Source organism: Meles meles, chromosome 4 (genome assembly GCF_922984935.1).
Source record: "Meles meles chromosome 4, mMelMel3.1 paternal haplotype, whole genome shotgun sequence".
NCBI classification, from domain to species: domain Eukaryota; kingdom Metazoa; phylum Chordata; class Mammalia; order Carnivora; family Mustelidae; genus Meles; species Meles meles.
The window spans coordinates 101753168-101770658 of NC_060069.1; the positions used below are offsets into that span (position 1 = coordinate 101753168).

General features: G+C 40.7%; 1 protein-coding gene across 12 annotated transcripts in view; it reads left to right on the forward strand.

The window, feature by feature from the left end:
- ZBTB20 (zinc finger and BTB domain containing 20) overlaps window positions 1-17491 on the forward strand; it is an 813196-nt gene that overhangs the window by 662929 nt on the left and 132776 nt on the right. Inside the window, exon 1 of one of the 12 annotated variants that reach the window (XM_046003207.1) lies at window positions 9062-9157. The exons of the other annotated variants lie outside the window; for them this stretch is intronic. The gene's annotated coding sequence lies outside the window, so the exon portion shown is untranslated. Of the gene's footprint in view, window positions 1-9061; window positions 9158-17491 lie in introns of those variants that run through there. 12 annotated transcript variants of the gene reach the window in all.

Sequence of the window (17491 nt, forward strand, 5' to 3'; positions counted from 1 at the left end):
AGGATGGAAGAGCCTTCAGGCCAAAAGGCATACTTGCTATGATTTCTTGCGAGAGGGAAAAAGCATGGTTAGCTATCTTTTTTTTTTTTTAAGATTTTATTTATTTATTTGACAGATAGAGATCACAAGTAGGGAGAGAGGCAGTCAGAGAGAGAGAGAGAGAGAGAGAGAGGAGGAAGCAGGCTCCCTGCCCAGCAGAGAGCCCGATGCGGGGCTCAATCCCAGGACCCTGGGATCATGACCTGAGCGAAAGGCAGAAGCTTTAACCCACTGAGCCACCCAGGTGCCCCGGTTAGCTATCTTTTATAAAGTGTTTTTCCCCCCACTCATACAGAGTCCTTGGTAAATTCTGAGAATTTTCATACTTATTGATTGGATAAAATCCTGATGATTTTCCATGAAAATCATGGTTTTGTCTGATCTAGTTGTTTCAGAGTTTTTTTTCCAACCCCCTAAGAGCTTAGGATTTGATATCTTTAAATTTTTTCTTTTTTTTAAAGATTTTCTTTTTATTTATTAGAGAGAGACCAAAAAGAGCACAAGCAGGGGGATAGCAGAGGGCGAGGGAGAAGCAGGCTCTCCGCTGAGCGGGGAGTCTGACCTGGGGCTCGATCCCAGAACCCCAGGATCATGACCTGAGCCGAAGGGAGACACTTAACTGACTGAGCCACCCAGGTGTCCCTGAAAAAATTTTTAATCCTAATCTAGATATTCCTCCCACCTGTCAAAATTTATGTCTTTCCTGTTGAAAACTTTGTGAATAAAATCAGTTGTCTTTGAGCTGGCTTCCTGGAGCGTCTTACTTATTTAAAAATATGGTATGGAAATGATGGAGATCTGGGGCCACTTTACTAAAACTGAATGTCACTGGAAATTGATAAAGAAGTGTGGCTCTGAATCCCAGAAGCCACAGCCTTCATTGGCAGTATAGAATTCAGAGCTGCCACTAAATTTTGCTATCTGATGAATATAAAGGTGGAGTTTCAAGTCAAGAAATGCAGCACTTAGTTCCAGAAACTAATAACGTCAGTGGCTCCTCCGTTCGGTGCTGCATCCGCTACAAATCTACAGTTCCAGCCTTCATTTTGGCTTGCAGAACTAGACCTGGCATCTTGAGCTTCTTGAATTTTTAGTATTATTACTTCTGAGCTCCAGCTAATGCAAAAAAGCAAGGCAATATCCCTAACACCTTGGTCTTAGGACACTCACGATCCAAACGAATGTTTCTTCCATAATGATAGCCCTGCAGTTATAACATGTTTTCATATTCATGATCTTTTTAAGTCTTACATTAGCTTTATGCATGGACAGGGGGGCGTAGTAGTAGTAGTAGTAGTAGTAGTAGTAGTAGTAGTAGTAGTAGTATCAACATCATCATTCCCATTTTATAGATGAGGAGATAAGCAGACTGAGAACATGATCTGTGGTCACATCGCTAGTGACAGAGCCACAGTTACATCCAGGTGAGCAGGTGACCTCACTCATAGCCCATGTTTTTCACCGGCTTGCCAAGGCTCATTGATTTGCCCCATGACAGGGGTTCTCAGCCAGGCTTTAAAATTACTAGAGGGATTTTTAAAACCTAGGCTCTGACGTATCCACCTCTGAGTGTCTGATTCACTAGGTCTGCAGTAGAGCCCGAGAATTTATTTCTCCAACAATTTTCTGGGCAGTGCTGATGTTGCCAAGGAGCACTGTTTTAGGAGCACTGTTCTACAGATTATATGCAGTGACTGAATGGTAATGATACATTAAGGCAAGATAGTCTCATAAGGAGAAAGTCTGTTTTGTGTGATGCTGCCTCATGCCTCATTCTTTTCTCTATTTCTGACTTCCGCTGGGAAAGAGCAGAATAAATGCGGGGAGAGGGGCTGGCAAAAGGGCACCTCACTGTATAGAATACTAAAGAACTGGACAGCAAAACCCTTCAGTTTGCTTCTAACTAGTAGAACCTACTGTTGTTGGTTAACTTGAAGGTATGATTGCCAACCCAGCAATGAAGAGCCGCTAAAAGACTGGACATGTGCAAATGTGATTAGATGGATCTGTAGAGAACTGATCCATTAATCAACAATCTTTAAAGGGATTTCTCCATGTCAGCCTAGGAGGATGTTCTTAATGGCAAGAGAGAGAGACCCATTCTTGACCTATCCTAGTCAATATTTTTCTGGAGACTGTTGAGAAGTCCTTATATCACTGGCTCATTTTGAGTCAACAAGGTAATACATCTGCTAAATATATAAATAAAAATATCTATATATCTTTATCATCTGCTAAATATATGTATTAAAATATAAAAAAGAAGTAGCTTGCCTTTTGTAGCTTCTGGAGGCCATCAGTACTCCTTGCCTCATGACCCCTTTCACAAATAACTCCAGCCTCTTGTCTCCGTAATCATATCTTCTACAACTAGCTCTCATCCTCCTGCCCCTCTCTTATGTGAGCCCCTGTGATTACATTTAGAGCCTACCTAGATAACACAGGATAATCTCCCCATCTAAATACCCTTCAGGAATGCTCATTGAACTACCACATCCCTTTGCCATTCATAGTTTCTGGGGGTCAGGACATGGATATTTTTTTGTGGGGTCATTATTCATTACCTTTGAAGGCTACCATTGTCCCTTTGTGATGTGTTTTTCGGACTACATTAAGAATCTGGTACTTCTTTCTCAGCATGAGTATTTAAGAGGTTCTTTAACAAAGAAGAGGGCGTGATACCAGGAAACAGAAGAACTGTGTTCCCATACTGGCTTTGCTTCCACCAAGTTGTGTGACCTTAAGCTCGTCTGACAAAATGTTCTAGGGGATATTTCAGCTCTTCTCTGTAAACTGACAGAACCAGAGAATCTCCTGAATGCTTCCCATGTCTTAAGCCTAGCCACCCGTTTCTAGATATTTCAATGTAAAGGCAAGAGCTTGCTTACCATCTCTCATATTCAGAATAAATCTTGTTCACTTTTCTTTTGAATTCAAAATTCACTTAAATTTTGGATTTAGAATGTGCTGTCTGAGGACTTCTTGCTGTAAAAATCATGGCAAAGCTAGAAGAATCACCAATACAAGTGATTTTGCTAGTTAATTCTTAAATATCCTATCCAGTAGTATTACTTTAGTCTAAGCATCAAATCACCAGTCTTGTGCATATTGGACACATGAAGCACCAAAGGAATACACTGGAATTTCACATGAGGAACTAAGAACAGTCGTTGCTGCTAGCTCCTTTGAGATACCATCTACCACCATGGGCAGGTGCGATCCTGAGCAATACATTAAATAAGCCAAACAGAGGGTAAAGACCTTGTCCCAGAGATCTCAGTCTCAGGGCATGAATGACTGTTGGGAGCCATGAGGCCTGGTTGAGGGCACTGCCCCACTAGGTTAAGGTTTGAACCAGTGCAGGCCTAATCCTGCCAAGGGCCGGACAGCCCTGCAGATAAGCATGGTCTGATAGTCTCTTGCATTTTCCTCTGATCCCCGTATCTCTCTCAAACAAAGAGCCTCTTGCTAATTTGCCACAAACATCTCTCAGGCTTATGGGCCGGAGCAACTCCAAGGAGGTAAATTATTCTGTACCTAGGACAATGGAGAACTTTAGATGTCTACCACAACAGATGGTTTCCTCCCTAGGCTGATGTTTTCCAAGGCTCTCACAACCGAGCCAGTGATATACACCCTGCCTCCTGCAAAGGTTACGCCTTCTCGTTCCTACATCTCTCCTATATACTTGGTTTCTCCAGATAGCTTCTCGTTTTCCATTAACCTATATCTTGTTTTCCTATGGTTCTTTACTATCTAGTTCATCCCTATAGCTTCTCGTTTTCCATTAACCTATATCCTGTTTTCCTGCAGACCCCAGAATAAGTTACCAAAAAGCACATATTTGTGCTACCTCCCATGGCTTTCTGAGGGACATGATTACTCAAGAAGCAAGACCCTGTCCCCCATCCCTGGCGCCAGTCTGTACCCATTACAGCTTAACTAGAATAACACGTGCTGAATAGAGAAGTTATCTGATGAGTGCTTGAGTCCTTTGATGTCCTTGCATGAATGTAACCCCCTACCCCAAATAAACTATCTATATAAGAAGCTCTAAAATCAGAATAAAGATGGAGATGTCTGACTACTGACCAGAACTTGCTCTGGGCTCTCTCATTCCTCTTGCTGACACCACCCCTCCTTTGGGGACACCTGGACCTGCCAAAGTTGGACCCCGGCAAATGACACCCTAGAGGATAGTCACTGAGTGCTGTCATCATTGCAGGGGTCAAAGAGATGGCAAAGGGCTAAGGTTTTATTCTTTTATTTATTTTTTTTAATTTGTCTTCTCAGATAAGGGCATGGAACATGACCAGTGATTCACTAAAGCAAATAGGGCTAGTTTGGTACAAATCTCTCTACAGCATTAGAGTCATCCCACAAACACCCATTTTCAATGATGATTTACCGAGGGCCACAAAGAATAATTTGGAGGAAGTTTATAGGAAGGAAAGCTTTGAGAGCTGAACCAGAAAAGGTGCTTGAAAGTAAATCAAATAATGGCATACATTGAGTTATAGCATTTATTATTATGTGCAGAGTATGCATGGAATTTTGAACTAAAAGCCGAAGAAGCAAAGGTTCTGGAAACTCTCATGCATAGTAAATAAATTAACCCTTTATTCTCTTACTTTCCACGCTCCCTATATTTTGTGAATTATTCATACACATGTACACTGAGAAGGACTAATAAGCCATGCTCTACCCTGGTACATTCAACTATTTGTGTACATGATTCAAATACATGCCTGCAGGAGATTTTCTTTGGTCTCCTGTGGACACAGTCAATGTTTTCAAAGACCAAGAGTTCTTTGGGAAAAAAAAGAAGGGTTGTGTGTGTTTATGGCTGTCAAACTCTCCTAAGCTTATTAAGTTGGGGTCCTTTGTCCTTTCCTTCTATAATTTGAAGATTATTCTAGTAATATGTTTGGGGAAGAAAAACGCCGCCAAATAAGTCAAGGGTCTGATAACTGTATTAATGACTACTCTAAAACCCCTGAGTTCAGTATACTATACCATTCAGAACCTAGTGTTACTTTCTACTTTAAAAGATCAGTTTTCATTGCTGTTGTGTTGCTTTTTTAATGCTAGAAACGATATGGTATAAGGAAGTCGGCTTATCATGAGCAGGTCATCAGCTCTTGAAATATCTGCCCTTGAGGGAAAAAAAAAAAAATATATATATATATATATATATGATTGGAATCCTGTCACCAAGGAAATGGCTTAAAAATCTGTTTATTTCAAATATTAACTTCAACTAGTTATCTTTATTTTGCAGTGACTTCAGTTCTTTTGCCCGTTCATTTATTTATTACGTGGCCTCTATACAGTAATCACTTAGAAAAAAGAACACCCTGTACTACTATGCAAACCTTAAATACAACTATATGTTTTTGTGTGTTCCCATGCTTTTTTAAAGAGCACATTTGTGACAGGAAATGAAGAATGGCATAGTCGGGGAAAAATTAAAGAGACACGATGTAATTATCCGAACTGGAATTAAGCCAATTAATAACCCGTGTGCTAACACTACCCTCAAAGTGCTGAAAATGCCGTCAGATATTTAAATGTCCTGGGTGGCCAAAGGCAGCCATCTTCGCCTCATCCATTTTCAACACCACACAGGGACATGGCTCACCCTGGCTTCAGAGGATGGCCTGCCACCTGAAGCGGGCTGCCGAATAGACACAGGTACAGATTGTATAGTCTGAGCACAAGATTCTCTCCAGTGATTGTGCAGAGATTTCCACTTAGTTTTTAATGAAATCAAAATGCTGGTGTTGTATGCACTTGCTCATTTATTCAACACATCGTTACTGGATGAGACGTATAGTGTGCCCGCCTAGCATCGTGGCTAAAGATACAGGCTTCAGAGTCAGATTGCCTGGATTTCCTCCCCAGCTCCACACCTACTAGCTGCGAGCTCTTGAGCACGTGACCTAACCCTTCTATTCCTCAGTTTCCTTTTCTATGAAATGAGGCTTCGTAATGCCTAATTCTTAGGGTCACCGTGACACGAAAGTAGGACACAAATGTAAAGTACTTAGCAGAGTGCTTAGCACAAATCAAGTACTTGGTAATATGTTGGTTATTATTATGAGCTGGGAAATAGACGGACGTCTGGGTAGAAAGAGATCAAACAGTCCTCAGATGATCTTTGAAGGCTAAATTCTAGAACTTTGGGATGCTAAACTTGATAATCTCTATTGCCAACCCTTTCTAATTGAAATCTGTGTATTAGATTCTTGCTTTGCTTGAATATTTCTGTCCTGAACCTACATGCTTTGAACACAACACAGCACACCCATAGTGTGCAGTTTTCTTTATTTACACCCTCATTTTATGCCTGCCTCCATAGTAATTACCATGTGATACCATCTATGGACTTATATATGTTAGCTCATGTCATGCTCAAAAAAACCTTATGGATTAATAGTATCACCTTTTAGAGATAGGGAAACTGAGGTTCTAGGAGTGGCCATGACTTCTGCAGTGTTGTAAAGGTCTGTTTCACTCCAAAGCTCGTTCTTTTTTTTCACCTGGTTCACCCAGCACGGATTTACTGAGCACTTCCCTGCTCTGCTCTGGGCTCTTGCCTATTGGATGCTTTGAGGCGAATAGGAGGACCTACTCATGTGAAAACCAAGAGTCCCTCCTCCCCCTAAATTGACTGACTGTGGGCCCAGTGTTTTAGACAGGTCACAGCAGCCATTGTTAGAGCAGTTGATGTGCAAATTAGCTAAATGACTCTGGCTAAGGCTTCTCTCAGTTTACTAGCCCTCCAGTGGGCTCCCAGGTGCCTGACATTTCTTTCAGTTTTCTTCTTCCACCCTAAGTAGCAACATCGTCTCTGAAGTATGACTGAGAGTTTTCGCTTTTATATACACCACGATTCTTGTTTCAGGACAAGAGACTTAATTTCTCCAGGAACATCTGATGGCACTGCTCTCTTCATGAGCACCTCTTTCACCCCTTTAAAACAAGAGTGCCTTCCATTATCTGTTGTCAGCAGGGAGATCCTTACTGAATATGATCATATGTGTCCCCCTCAAAAAAAGAGACCATCGAGCATGTGGGCAGATAATACCGTTTCCCCCAATTTCCTGTTTTAGAAGCTCATTTCAGTTGAGGTATCTAGGAGCAGTTGCCCACTGCTAATCTTCCAGGTAGCAGATCTCATCAGTGATTGAGAAGGACATTGTAGGCTAAAAGCCTCAATCTTTCACCCACAGTGTACCTATATTTTTAAAAATGAGTTGTAGGAAAGAACGACATCTTCCTACAAGGTGGTATACAGCAGATGAGAACTGCAGACTGTGGGAGAGGTCTTTGTAGACGGACCCACTGACCTTCTTGAGCTTGGAATTGTAGCAAGACCAACTAGCTCTATGCTGCTGAGACAGGGGCTTCTACAATGCTGTATTTTTCTGCTTTGCTCTGAGCCTGAATTAAGACTTAAATCCCTATCTCTACAATTCAAAATGGACAAGAAAATATTTCCACGTAGCTGTTTAGACATTTTAAAAACTGGAGGCTTGTGCACTCACTACAGAATGGAGGAATCTTGTTAGTCTGGAGACAAGGATGACATCCATACCTGTTGGGTCAGGGTCTGTGAAGGAAGCTGGAGGTTAGCTGGGATGACAGAAAGAGCACCAGCCTGGTGGGCCGCTGGGGCCCTGGGTTCCAGTATCGACCGTGCTACTGCCTTTGAGATTTATTAGCCTGAGACGCTGGGCCTCAGTTTCCTCCTTTGCTAAATGAGGGCGTCGGGGAGATTGATCTCCGTGGCTGTTTCCGGCTCTGGTATTCTCTGGGTCTGCGAAGCGCCTTCGGTGTCTGCCATAGTCTGCCTTGCCAGCTCTGTTTGTCACAAAGATTAATCCATTTTAACTGTACCTTCGAGCGCTCCCGGGAGAGAGGATGGATGGATTGTTTTGCACCTATTATTACATCAGAACTTTTGCCTTTTTAGACGAGATCGTGCCGTGCCTAAAATCTGCCTGCCTGCCTGCCCACTGACTTTGTCTGTGCTGATGTCTTGCCACAGTGCCTCTTCTTCCAGCATCCATCTCCCTCCAAGATCTAGACTCGGCATCTGACTGTACCTGTCTTGTTCTCTGCAGCATCTGTCTGCTACACTCCTAGACCATCGTTAATAAACTTTCACACATTACACGCAGACCCTAATATGTTGGCACCCGCGCATAAATACCTACCGTTCATAAAACTCAGGGAGAAAACTCCATTTTTTTAAAGACCTCTATCTAGTGCCATTTGTATTTGCACTTTTTGTTTAGTTGTAAGTTTTAATAGTTCCCCCTTTGAGGATTTGTCAGTACAAGCAGTATTGCTTATCAGAACACACCAACAGTCTTTTTGTAATATTCGCTTTTCCCCTTTGGTTCAGCCGAGCCTGCTGACAGATCATTCAAATTCAATTGTTTTATGTCTAAGCCGAACAGCTAATTAAAGTAGGGATGATTAACCTGACTGGCAGTGTCGCTCTCCCTCGCGCTCTCTCTCCCTCTCCCTTTCTCTCTCTCCCTCCCTCCTGTTCCAATCAGTCTTTTTCTCACACTCTCTCTCTCCTTCCGTGTGTCTCTCTCTCTCTCTCTTCCTCTCTCTCTCTCTCTCCCCCCCCCTCCCTCTCTCCCCCCCTCTCTCTTCCTCTCTCGGTCTCTCTCTCCCTCCTTCGGTTGGTCTCTCTCTCTCTCTCTCTCTGTCTCTTGCTCTACTGTTTTTTTTTTTCCTCTCTCTCTCTCCTAAACGTGGTCTGCTTGCTGATGGCAGAATGGCACTCGGAGATTTGTGCATTGTGTCTGGTTTCCTACGGGCAGGCTGACCCAGTGCCTCCAGGGACTTATCAATAGACCACTCAGAAGAGACACAGACAGGAGAGAGGAGGAGGGGTGGGGGGAGAGAGAGAGAATCAATATCAAGAATAGAAGGAGCTCCGAAGCCATTTTTTTTTTAAAGAAGTATCGGGACTTGGGAGAGGGTGACAAAGAAGGTTTTTCAAAGAGGCAGTGGAGGAGGTTCTAATAAATTTGGAAGGAAACAGTTCCCTGTCTTGGGAAAAGGAGAACTCCTGACTGATTAGCATTCACACCAGGTATGAGATGTTCGCTACCCCTTATCACTGTGTCGCAACCGAGATGGAAAAGCCTTTTTTTTTTTTTTTTTTTTTTTTTTTAGGAGACTGAGGGAGCATGTATTTCGCTGTGTTTGTTGTTGGGGGGTAAGGGGGTGGCGTGAGATCTGTGGGCATTTGTGTATGGGAACAGAAAGAATGGAAGCAGTACAACGGGGGGTGGGAAAGAGTATGGAGTATGTTACTGTCTTCCCTGTCTTTGTGCACCCCTGGGGGGTTACCCAAGTTCATTTCTAGCAGGTGGATTTGGACGGGAGTTACTTAACGCTTGACCGCCAGTTTTGAAAAAAAAAGAAAAAGAAAAAAAACGTTGCTTCCTATGTCTATTAAAGGAAGCTCCAATTTCTCTCTCTCTCTCTCTCTCTCTCTCTTCCCTTCTCTCTCTCTTCCCCTCTCCCCCCTCTCTCTCTCCCTCTGCCCCCCCATCTCTCTTCCCCTCTCTCCCTCTCCCTCTCTCTTCTTTTTTTCCTCTTCTAACCAGACAGCGGGAGGGTTCCTGGCTCCCAGCCAGCCCAAAAGCCTCTAAGTGTTTTGCACTTGTTTCAGGGAGTAGCTGCCCGGGGATTTTTCAGCATTTTCACTAGAGAACAAAGAGTTCTTTACAAAGGGAAGGGGGGGGGGGGGAAGTGAGCTTAATGTCTGATATATGTTTTTCTATTTTTATTAGTTTTTCGCCTAAAAAGAAAGAGACAGGAACAGAACATCCACTCTATAAAGACACAAAGACATTCAAAAGAAATCGAGTTATCTTTTCTCCCCATCACCCCAATATGTATACATAAAAAATAAAAAGGAAAAAGACTAATGAAGTTGGATATGTTGCTCTTTTCTCCTCTTTTAATCTTTCTAAATCCAACTGTTCTTATGCTCACTCTATATGCTATTTTTTCTACTCACAATAAAAGTTGTTCAGGATGCATCTTCTCTTATCTCTTTACCCCTTCTGGGTCCCCAAAATCCTGTGGAGGAGAGAATGAGAGTACAGCTAATAATCAGTGTAGTGGCGAGAACATCTTCCACTTTCGCCACTTGGGTAAAAAGTTAATTAAGGAATTTGGGCTCCCCAAATACCAATGGGGTGCATTAGTTCCTCCAGCCTCACAAGTTCTTGCATCCATCTGTTTGAAAGGTACTGCCTGTGTCACTTGTCAGTTATTAAGAAAAGGTACTAAGGGAACAGATAGTTGTATTTTATTTTGGTTCCCATCTAATTACGTCAATGACAAAAAACCCCAGAGAGATTACTTGCCCCATCCATGATACACTAGTTTAAGCAAAATGTGGTCTGGACAGAGATTTTTCTACGATTCTGATTGCCATGTAGCTTTGTGTTCGCCACTTGATTTTTTGCCTGTGCTTGTATATTTTTACCATGAATTTGTGTTTGTAGCAAACATTCCAGAATGCTTATCATTTTCAAATTAATGCTCCGACAAAAGGAAAAAGAAATCAGCGTGTGAACTGTATGTGCAAAACGTACTGAGCAATCTCATCGTTTATAAATGGGTTTACATCTCTATACTAATATTCTTGAATTATAAACTCAAGAAAATGTTTTCTTTCTAAAAGTTCTCCCCCTAATGCATTTGTATCTCGATTGTCATTTGGAAATCTTCTTAAGGTACATAACAGACATGAAACTGAACGAGGGGAAAAAATGCAAAAGCACTAGGAAAAATGCTTAAATATGTATTATGTACAGTACCTAAGTACAGATAACTGTTTTACTAAGTGAAAATGAGCTACAACAGTTGTTTCAAGATTCAGAAACTCTTTTCTTTCTTTTCTTTTCTTTTTTTCCATTCACTGAAAATATAATCTATTCCTGTCCCTGGGGAGAAAAGCTGTGGGGAAAATATAGATATATACATTTTTCCATATTTTTAGAATGCATTTATGTAACTGCTTCTTAAGAGTGTAACACATATCAGGGGAGAGTGTGATGTCTACTAGTCAGTAAACCCTTCTGGCTGGGAGGTGTGAGCGCCTTATGTTTGAAGTAACTTGATAACAAGGAGTCTTTTCGGGAAGCCTTACTATGTATGTGTTGCCTCAGTAATGACCCTCAGAGAAAAAACAAGAGCTAGGTGGCCACTTGAACTCTCTGAAAGACATTAGATTTAGGGGAACTTTTGAGAAATCCAAAATTTTTTAGGGTAGCTCCCTTCTTATAGTTGTGTTTTCTTCGGGAAAATTCTTGTATTGCCTCCAGACTTTTCTATCTTTTTGTAAAGATTTTTAATGCTTCTAATAGTGCTTCCAGAGAAAAGGATCCTTAAAAAGAAAGTCATCAAAATAGGAGAAAGCAACTCGATCTTTAAAAAGTTTTATATTGAAGGCAAGAGCTCCCCCCGACCAACTCCATTTGGCTTGTTTCTGATTTTTTTTTTCCCCCCTGAACTCTTTTGTTGCTGTGGGCTGTTGTGCTTACAGTTTTGGTTTTTGTTTTGTTTTGGGTTTTTTTGCTTTTGCTTTTTTTTCTTTTTTCTGTTCTCTCTCTCTCTTTTTCTTTTTTTTTTTTTTTTTTCAGTATGACCATGGGGGTCTGTGGAAGGGGCAGAAGGGGTATGGTAAGAGGCTGTTACTGAAAGCTGCTCTAGCCCCTCTTGATCCCAACTCAGGCAGCTCCTATCAGCTAGTTGTGCCGCCAAGAGTACGGTGAAAGGTGATAGCTGTCATTCTGGGATTCTTCGTGGATCTGACCTGAGAGTAACACATTCACAGTCGAGGAGAAAAGGGAAAAAAAATAGAGGAGGAGGAAAGAAAAGCTCTTTGAGCTGGAATACACTGGCCCTTTCTTCCTGTAGGCAATCCGCTCCAGTTCTTGGCGACGTGTCCTGCACTATCAGATATCATATGACTTTTTATTTAGATTCCTTTTCGGAGAATGGCCTGTTAGGACTCTGTTTGTTTTCTTTTATTTAATTTCCTTCTCCCCTCACCCGCTAGTCTTGTGTATCTGTGTGTGTGAGAGAGAGTGTGTGTGCGCGCATGCATATGTGTGTGCAATTTTTATCTTTGTTTTTGTTCTGTTGATCTGATGCTTTTTTTAAGGACAAAGCTTTAATTATTTCAGTATACTGGTTTAATCATTTGCCAAAAAGAAGCCTCATTCTAGGCTTTTTGGGGGGTCCATTTTTAAACACATCCATTAACACAGGAGGCTAGAGATCCGAAATGCCTGCTGGTCGGCCCTTGGCCCGCTCTCTCACCTTCACTTAACCCTCCCTTCATCAGCATGCAGGGCAGTGGGAGTTAGGAAACACCTGTGCTGAGTTCAGAGGGAAATAAAAGTAGAAGCAACTTCTTCAAACCTGTACTCCTAGTTTCACTTTAATAAACTTTTTTTTTAATCGTTGGGCTTTTTTTTTTTTTTTTTTTTTTTGGCACCCTCTGTTGAGTTTTGAAAGCATCAGAGATCCTGAACGATGTTTCTGTGGAGCTTTTGTGAGGTCAGCTGGGCATCCCTGGAAAGTAGAGCAGGGGCTGAAAGTCATTCAGAGACTTAAGAATTAAGTGGGAGATTTCAAGAAGATCTGTGAGATCTGTGGGCCGTGCAGGGTTTGGTGATAGATGGTGAAATGGAATACTTGGGGATCCTCAAGGAGGAGAAAGAGAGAAATTCCCAGGCAGGGGGTAACACAGGCATTCCTGCTGCACTGAGTACTTTGAGAATCACAGTCAATCACATTTTTATTTTATGTAAGTTACAGTTTAGCCAACTGATAGGCAATTACCTTCCCTCCTTGCTTCCTATATAAAACAGAGGAATTAAAACAACATTATTACAGGATTTCTCCTAAATTTTCGATGATTTATCTTACTCAGTTTGGGAGAGTTCAGATTTTAGTTCGCGAAAGAAAAACATAACTTCTCTAGCTGTGTAAATGGTTGGTTTGCCTATATGTTACCTTATCTATACATGACATGATATATCCTGTTTGTATGAGGATTTTTTTTTTTTACATAGTAAAAAGCCAAGCTGCTCTGAGCGTTCAGATGACCATTACATTCTTTGAACCCATAGTTCTTAGTTCCTTGTTACTTTCTCTGAAATGATTTTTCACAGACCTTCAATTTCTAACGCTTATCTCCGCCAGAGGTGAGTTCTGTTGAAACTTGGAGGGAAATTTATTCCACCCCTTTAAGAGTACCCAAAAGGGAAGGGAGAACTATTTTTCGTTCAACAAAAAATTTTAGAAGCCTTTTTCCCCCAGCGGAAAACTCCAAAACAGCTTTGTCTCAGAACGTTAAACTTGGCATGGATAAGAAATGTGAGTTTTGCTTTGTTTGAGGAAATTTGTTTTTGAAACAACAATGTTATAAATATTTTCAAATTGCCTGCTGAGCATGCGCTGTATCTGACTTTATTCATAGTTTTAAACACACACCAAAGTGCAGTCTTCTGAATGGCCACAGGTAAGGCTGTTGATTTGTATGATCTTTCTCAGAGCTACCTTCCGTGAGTCTTCTCTGTTTTCCAGAAGGGAAAAGGGCGAGAGCTGAGGTTAGACCTGGACTCCCTTCTAAAAATCATAGAGCAAATGTAGATTCCCCAATAAGGCTTGTACATTATACTTAGGGTAAGTACTGTTCAACTTTCCTTTCTTACAGGAGTCGCTTGCCTTAACTTTTCGGCTTAATAGTAGCAAAGGATATTAGGAAAAAATTTAACTCAATGAGGTATTTGACTGAAGTTGGAAATTTGCAGATTTTTTAAGGACATCTATTGTGCATAAATTTGGGGATACGAGAATTTGCCAGTGAAATGATAGCAGCTCTGTGCTTACAGAGAAAAGATGTGCTAGTCTGAACATGCCTGATCTCATCTGGAATCGAAAGCTAAATCTAGGTGGGCCTGTAATAATACCAGAAAAGGAACACATGTATCTTTTGTGCAACCTTTTTCTTTCTTTTTTTTTTCTTTTCTTTTTTTTTTTTTTAAGCCAGGCTTCCAAAGGGAATGACAAAGAAGTAGGTTCTCCTCTTGCTTAATAAGCAGTCATATTTTAGCTTCTGGAGATATGTGTTTTCAGTTGTTTGGGGCTGTTTTGTTTTGTTTTGTTGTTGCCACTACTGTTGGAAGTATATTCTTTCCTGTCAGTGATTGTTAACACTTTCCATTTTTCAGAAGGGCTTTATCTCCATTAACTCCTTTTGATGTTTCCTCACTTGGTTACCTTTCTCATGTCTGCGATGACCCTCCCAGGCTTCACAATTCTGATCAATTCTTGCCAGAGTATATTTATTCATTCGCTGTTTGTTATAGTTATGATGGAGATAATCTCGTTTTTCAGGTCATTATAAGTAGCCAAACAAATTTCATTTTGAAGTGAAATTTCTCATACTTGTTCTTGACTCAGAACTGAACTTGTCCTAGAAAGGTTTAAAAAAAATGCAATTAGCCGTTTTGGGGTTTTTGGTTTGTTTGGTTTTTTTTTTTAGAACTAAATATTTTAATAAATGCAGAGAGATTATTTTACAAAATACCTACTGATGTGCAATGGTTTTCCAATTTGTCTTTCTTTTGATGCTTTAAAACAGAACCTGAAAATTAAATGTATTTTAAAAAGGAGAAAAAACCCTGCCAGGTTAATGCTGGTTATTTTAAATGCCCAATTTAAAATAATTCAAAGTTTTGATTTCTGTGCAGCTTATCACCTTGCAAAGTCAGTCAGTAATACTTCGTGCAGATACGCATATATACGCACATATACACACGCAGAGACGCAACTCCACTTTACGTTTATATTAATATTATTTTTATATAAAAGAGGATTAACATTAACGCAAACTTTTATTAATTTATTATATTCTATTTTTTATAATTTAGAAATTTAGTTAACTGTTGCCTCCCTCTGATTATTTAATATATGTATACACTTATACTGTCTATTTGTATTCTAATAAGGTATCTTAATTTATAGAGTATTTTTCGAAGTCATTCACACTCGAATTTTATGCAGCTCTATTAACGTTTGAGTTTATTCAGATGTGGTTTGCTTTGTTCCATATCTGTTACTATGTTAAAAAGTTTTTCACTTTCCCAATCTGGAAAGACTACGGGATTTTTCCCTATATATGACTTCTGTGTATCTTCATTATTCCGAAAAAGAAACTTTCTAACCTTGTGATGTCTGGAAAGCCTTCAAACAAGTGGGAGAAGTAATCTTTACCTTGCGACTCCCCAAAACTCCCACAGTGTCTGCCCTCCCTGTACCACCACTAGCAACCCTGAGAAAAACAACAATAATAAACATAATATGATAATTTTTCTGATCACAGAACCAGGAAATACCAAAGAAAATTGTGGCATATGTAGGCAGATGCCAAGAGCTCCTCCAGTAAGATCAGCTGTTTTGTACTTTTTTTTTTTTCCTCTCCTGAATTCTGTTTGTGACTTTTTTGGCTTGCTGAAGCATATCCCCATAATCTTACGAAGCCACAGCAAATTCCCAATGCCACAACAACATTGTGCAGCTGGGGAGAGCCCAGAAGACCCGATCCTGGGTGACTGCAGACTTCCCCGCAATGATGCAAGGCAGGTGTAAGTAGGCTCTGCTTCTCTTTGCTTTTTACCTGGGCTGCTCAGCCAGCCAGGTAGAGTGATTTTCTCTCTATTGCTTTCCCCCTTAGCTACATAGGGCTTTTCCTTCAGTAACCAATGGCTTCCTGCCTCTTTCCAAGGATGGTTTATATAGCACAGCATCCCATTTTTCTTTTATTCTGAAACATAGAAAGCTTTGGAGATTGGGAAGGGTGAAGGAAAGGTGCTCAGAATACCTGGGAAATACTCAAAATGGCCTGACTCAAAGCGGTTTGGGGGCTATAACTTTTTCATTCTCTCCAGAGCCTCTGAGAGGTTGAAAGTAGTCAATGGGATAACTGTAGGGTGCAAACTGTGATCCAACTGATGCAGTAGATGGAGCTCTTCCCCCTAAGTCTGTATTTAAATGAACGTCCCACTCTAGCTTGTGGGGCTCTCTCTCTCAAGGTGTGTCATTACTACACATGTAAAATCAAGGGCCCAGAGAGCTGGAGAGGAGATTTCCTGGCACTTTTCAGAAGAGATGAGGCATTTGTTCTGAAACGCGAAGCATAGTGCAGGCGAGTAGACGGACTGAAGTGGGAAATGAAGTTTGTGTATCTAAATTCCTCCCTGTGTTTGTTGATAGTCCTAAGTGTGAAGTTAAATCCTAACACTTATTGTCCAAGTGATTATTACTTTAAATGTAGAAAAATGTATGGAACATGTAGGATTTGGGCTGCGTTCGTTACAGATCTTCCAGGCTCTCTGAACTGTGCAGATCTCCTCTCATTTGATGCTGCAAAGGCATCTTAACACTGTAATGCAATTGTTTCATCCAATTAGTCTAGAGAACCTGGCTGAAATGTTACAAATTCTGAATTGTGACAGCGCAGAGGAGGGCAAAGCAACTGTGTTAGTAAGGTGCCTTTATGGAAGCCAAAATATTTTCAGCAATAACTGAAAATAGATCTCCAGTATCTGTTTTAATATGGAAAGAACTGCTTGTTTATTTCTTTCTAAATTAACTGAAATGAATAATTGCCATAAAATCCGTGTCGGTGTTGTTATTCTCAGCAACAATAGAATAAGTTCAATCGTGTCCCTCCCTGCTTGCAGAAGAGAAAATATATGTATTCTGTATGTATTCTGTATGTAGTAAATTATCTTCTTTAGTGAATGTCTGCTCACAGATTGTAGATATTACTGCATATCTCTTGTTAAATCTTGATAAGATCATTTGGCCAAAGTAGAACTCGGCTTGGCTTTAGTACCCAAAGAAATAGCATTTTTAAGGGACTTGGATTTCCTTTGCATACCACGTGTCTGAGTCTGATACGGTCCAGGAAAATAGAGAGGATGAGACAAAATTATTCCTAAGCAGCCGCCGTAGGCCAAACACTGAAACAGTGCCAACCTGGACCAATCAGGCTGGCTTCTCAGAAGATACACGCTTTTGTCGAACACTTACATGAAGAGAAAGAGGGAGGAAGCCCTTGAAATTGCATTCGTATGAATGATTACTCACTAATTTCAATAAAGTCCATGGTAATAAATTCATGATTTTTTATTCTTCTGTAAAGTAGAAAAATGTGAGCTTTCTTGTCCAGCTGAGGATCTCTAAAGGTTGTACTCTGACATCTTTTGAACAAAACTATCCTTTTGAATTTAAGCAAGTGAAAAACTTCTCTCAGAGAGCAAAGAGTAAAATTGACGGAAACTCAAAATCAATTCCAAACCCATTTCTGGCATGATGAGAATAACATTTG